This window comes from Tursiops truncatus, chromosome 20, assembly GCF_011762595.2.
Source record: "Tursiops truncatus isolate mTurTru1 chromosome 20, mTurTru1.mat.Y, whole genome shotgun sequence".
NCBI lineage: Eukaryota > Metazoa > Chordata > Mammalia > Artiodactyla > Delphinidae > Tursiops > Tursiops truncatus.
Genome location: NC_047053.1, coordinates 4,921,077 through 4,926,476, shown reverse-complemented (window position 1 = coordinate 4,926,476; position 5,400 = coordinate 4,921,077). Strand labels below are relative to the sequence as shown.

At 41.3% G+C, this 5,400-nt stretch overlaps 1 pseudogene; it reads left to right on the top strand.

Moving 5' to 3' along the window:
- Positions 1–1,111: 1,111 nt before the first annotated feature.
- On the top strand, positions 1,112–4,459 carry LOC101319023 (calpastatin pseudogene; annotated as a pseudogene).
- The last annotated feature ends 941 nt before the right edge of the window (positions 4,460–5,400 follow it).

The window sequence follows — 5,400 nt, the reverse complement described above, 5'->3', positions numbered from 1 at the left end:
CTGGTGACTTTGAATAATGCCGTCCGCCCTTCCGAGGCTCAGATGTGACATGAATAGTTGTTGGGTGACCATGACATATGAAGCAAGCCAAAATGGCTGCCTTTCTGCTAAGTAAGCATCAGGACCACATAGCTTCTCAGTGGTGAGACCCTCACAAGCCTGGTTTGAGAATTCTGATGTGGCTGCAGGCAGACAACAGTGCTATGGGACCAGCACCAACTGGGAATGGGGGCAGCTGTCCTCTCTAACCCCAGTGTCACGTGCTGAGGTGATGCCAACATTCTTCTCCTCTATCACATCCTCCAGAGCTCATCCTTGTCAGATATGTCTCCGAGGAGTGTCAGAGTACCTCCTGTCTCCTGTCATTGTTGCAGGAATTTAGGACTCACCCTGCTAGAAAGTCTGGTGTAGACAATTCTGCATAGACAGTTGAAGAAAACTCAGTAACCACATTCCCTACTTAGAGCCACTTCTATTCTCTAACTTGCTTTTGGAGGTTTTCTCCTCTTTTCCTCCTTCCTACTCTGCCCATATCGGCTACCCAGTCCTATGGACTGTAGGTTCCCATCAACCAGCCTCAGAGCTCATTATTCTGGTTCCAAGTTGCCAATCACACCAGTTCCTCAAACTTTCTGTTTTTTTCTCCTGGTGTTTGTACTTCTCCATCATTTCTCCTGTGGTTTCCATGTTTGGGATGAACAGATACACACTAGTATATATAAAAGAGATAAACAACAAGGAACTTCTGTATAACACAGGGAACTATATTCAATATCTTGTAATAACCTATAATGGAAAAGAATCTGAAAAAGAATAGATAGATATGTGTAACTGAATCACTTTGCTATATACCTGAAAATAACACAACATTTTAAATTAACTATTTTTTAATATTTTTTAAATGTTAAAAAAAAAAAGCATATTGCTCTACCCAACTGAAACTTCCTCAGCATCATCCCGGCTGTGGGATGTCCTGGTTTGTCCAGGACAGTCCTGGTTTACACCTGTTTTCCCAGGTTAGTAATTAGTTGAATCCCCTTTTACTCTCAAAAATGTCCCAGTTTAGAAGATAAACTATATAATCACTCTATGTGGAAGCAACTCCAGCAAGATGAAGAAGTCAACCAATGCCAGAGAGGATGAAACATTCATAAACATGGTCGACACCAGCTATGGTGTGAGCAGAAAATTCACCAAAAGAAATACAGGTAGAAGTCTACATCACACTGGTGAATATGTGCTCCTGGGCTAGACTTCATTGCTTTAGGTACAAGATGCAAAAAGAAACCCAAAAAACAACTTGTACTTCATGAGCAAAACTGTGAGTTGTACTTCTTAAGAAAGAGAGAAAAATAATATAACAAGACTTATTACCAAGCAAATAGATCATCAAAATGAACGTCCACAATTCTACCTTGGTAGAAACCACTGGGGATCAGCCTCCAGCAGTGCAAGGTGGGCAGCATGCAGGACCCTGTGGAAGGACCTGAGGCTTTGGGATAAATCAGACTAGAATTAGGATACTGACTTCTCTTTGAATGCCGTGACCTTGGGCAGATGGCTTCATGTATCTGAACCTTTGTTTCATCACTTATGAAAGGAGAGAGTTCAATGAGCCATTGGTTTTCAAACTAGGCTCTGCGGGGCCCAAGGGTTTTGCCTTTCAGACCCGTGGTGGGGTGGGGGGAGGAAAACTTAAGTTTTCCCACCACTTTTACGTGTTTTATATCAAGCAGTGAGCTCTCTTAAGATGTTTTAAATTTGATTTGAGATATTAATTTGTTTGAAGAAAAGAGTTTGTTGCAAAAATAAAATGTGAACACATACGGGTTAGATGGTCTCTAAGATCTCTTCCCAACTCTAGTAGATGTGGTTCTGAGGCCTCGGGTAATGTCTGCAGTTAGTGAACTGACAGATGGAAGTGGGCAGAAGACTCCTCTGATGCCTGCAGAGACTTGCTTTTAAGGGCAGACCAGATGGGCCTTAATGTGTGCACTGCTTTATTAGGGAGACTGATGAAGCCCAGGGTGTGTCTGAGGGACGTGTGTTTACAGACACATGGAGGTGTGGCTGGGAGATGTCTTAGCTGGAGAGGAACATTCCTAGGCCTCTGAAAAGTGTTCCTAGAAGTATCCTCCATTACTCATAAAGATCCAGAGGTTCTAAGTTGGTCCTAGACTGATTCTAGATTATTAGGAGAAAGTCTGGTGTCTGAAAATTATTGCCAGTATCTTCAAAATTCTTAATAATTGTAATAAGGAAGGAAGGAAGGAAGGGAAGGAGGGAGGGAGGAAAGAAAGGAAGGAAGGAAGGGAGGAAAGAAAGGAAGGAAGGAAGGGAGAAAGAAAGGAAGGGAGAAAGAAAAGGAGAAAGAAAAGTCTGGTATATTGTAGCACTTCAGGGCATTGGGCAGCATATATAAATTTAAAGAGTAAAACGTCTTTTTTTCTGGAGTAAAAATCAGAAGCCTACACATTTAAATAAGACACATTAATGAGGACAAAGGTGGATCAGGGGACCATGGTCTTTTTCCCACATGCTGCATATACCAGGAATCAAGAGAAAAAAAGTAGATAATGGTGAGTGTGTGACCGAAGTGCTTTTTTTCACTGACCTGGAAGAAAATGCAATCTTGAACCAGAAGAAAAATACTAGCATCACTGAGGGACTTTGTGTCCTGGCTACAAAGTCAGATATACCTTGGGAATCCAAATTTAAACCTGGGAGGCTGGTTTCCTTGTCTCTGTAAAAGCACCAGATAAGAAGTTAGGCTTCAGACTGAGCTTGAATGAAAATCATCTGTGCGTTCTTCTTTCTGTCTTAATCAAACAAATGGGATTCCTGACATTTTATGTGCTATTCGTCTCATATCTGAAATACTTTTAAATTCTGGTTAGATTTGGAGTTTGTTTGAATCTAGTCTTGATCATTTAAGAATGATTCAGTTGGTTGCTGTTTCTTATTTCATTAGACTTCTAATCATGCCACGATGCTGTTTTTAAGAATATCCAGGGATTTCTACTGCCTAAGAGATAAAGCCCAAAGTCTTTACATTAAAGACTTTCATTATCACACACCAGCTTACTTTTTCAGTCTCGTGTCTTTATGATCTAGAAGCACCAGGTTACCCACTAATGGCCAAGCACATCATTTGCCTTCTTCCTACTGTCCGTTCATTTACCCTCAGTACTACCTCGTTCATGATGCTTTCCAGATACCGGAGCCCCAGGCAGAACGAATCACCTTCCTCTGCTCCTAGAATCCTCTGCTCCCATGGTTGGCCCAGCAGGGATCTCACTGGTCCTCAAAAGCCATGGGTGTGACTCTCTTGTTCTATAGTCAGTGACAAGCATTAGGGTAGGGACTCTGCCTGTTCCTCTTTATAACTCTGGCATCTAGCACAGAGCCTGGCACATGGTAGTTGCTCAAGAAATCGTTGTAGAAAAAAAATGTTTCTAATGAGTGAATTCTCAATGGCGTCTAGTAATTAGGGGACTGAGCAGTTCACTACATGGCGGATCCTTCTTTTGTCTGTTTTAAATGTATAAGCTTACTTATTAGTTGTAAAATGAAGAGTACTGTGGGTCTTCTGAAACTAAATCTTTCCAGTTTAGGATGACATGGTTTTGGTTTTGGTTTTTTTTCCTAGGTGGCTTTTTAAATATTTTATTTTTAAAAAATTTTTATTGAAGCGTAGTTGATTTACAATGTTGTGTTAGTTTCAGGTGTACAGCAAAGTGAATCAGATATATAGAGATATATAGAGATATAGATATCTGTATATCTATAACTATAGATATAAAGGAGCCCAAGGAACCGCTCCCACCTTTGAGTGAAGACTTCCTCCTTAATGCTTCGTCCAAGGACTTCACCGTTCCCCCAAACACTGCATCTCTTCAATCTGAAGATGCTAAACTTTCGGCTGTCATCTCTGAAGTAGTTTCCCCAACCCCAGCTCCACCCACCCACTATGCGGGTCCACCCCCTGACACTCCGCAGAGTGATGACAAAGAACTTGACAATGCCCGGGATCAACTTTCTGACAGTCTCGGGCAAAGACAGCCTGACCCAGATGGGAACAAACCCCCTAGAGGATAAAGTCGAGGCAAAAGTGAAAGCTGAACACAGAGACAAACTGGGCTAAAGGGATGACACCATCCCACCTGAATATCCACATCTCTTGGATGATGACGATGCGGTCGAATCAGCGACGCCACCTACAAAGAAACCTGAGGCATCAGAGAAACCTGCAGATGCCCAAGACCTCACTGATGCCCTCTCAGGGGACTTTGACAGCTGTCGGTCAACTACAGAAACCTCAGAGAACACAGCAAAGGACCAAGACAAGAAAACTGCTTCCAGCTCCAGAGCACCCAAGAATAGGGATAAAGCAAAGGATTCTGCAAAGGCAAAGGAGGAAACTTCCATTCGAAAAGCTGGTGGAAAAAGTACAAATTAAAGTTCACACTATCTGGTATCTGCATATTAAAATCTTCATCTGGTAGATGGTGACTTTTGAAGAACAAAAGGCTTTGATAGCAGAAATATTTTCTGAGTGGCTTCTAGACAGTGGTATTTGTTGAGTCTTTTGACATCCTAAACATTGTTTGTTATTCTTTTCCTGAAAAGAAACTGAATTTGTCTGGTTCACCTGTGTTATTCTACTGAGTATTGATAAACTTTGAATATCTATATATCTATATCTATTTACATTTACATTCTCTTCCTTTGTAGGTTATTACAAGATACTGAGTATAGTTCCCTGTGCTGTACAGCAGGTCCTTGTTGGTTATCTATTTTATATATAGTAGTGTGTATATTTTAATCCCAAACTCCTAATTTATCCCTCCCCTCCTTCCCTTTGGTAACCATAAGTTTGTTTTCTGTGTCTGTGAGTCTGTTTCTGTTTTGTAAATAAGTTCATTTGTATCATTTTTTTAGATTCCACCTATAAGCAATATATATTTGTCTCTGACTTACTTCACTAAGTACGATGATCTCTAGGTCCATGCATGTTGCCACAGATGGCATTATTTCATTCTTTCTTATGGCTGAGTAATATTCCATTGTATATATATCCCCCCCTTCAAAATGTCCATAGAACTGCTATTCTCCCATAAAGAAAAATTAGCAAAAAGTCTGCATCAACTTTGCAAAACAAGGAAGGGTATTTTCTGCGTGACAAAAAACTCTCAGGACTTTCTGTTAAATGTAGTGCCGATCCGAGCCCACCCACAGTTTCAGACACGCAGTGCAGCACACACCTGAGCAGTAAAGGAGGAAGCACCCAGAGGTGAGCTTGAAAGCCACTGACTTGAGAGTTTGGTGGGACGACGTGTGAGTAGCGTTAAAATATTGCTGGAATAAGTGGGGAAGTTGAGGCCAGTTGGCAAAGCTGAC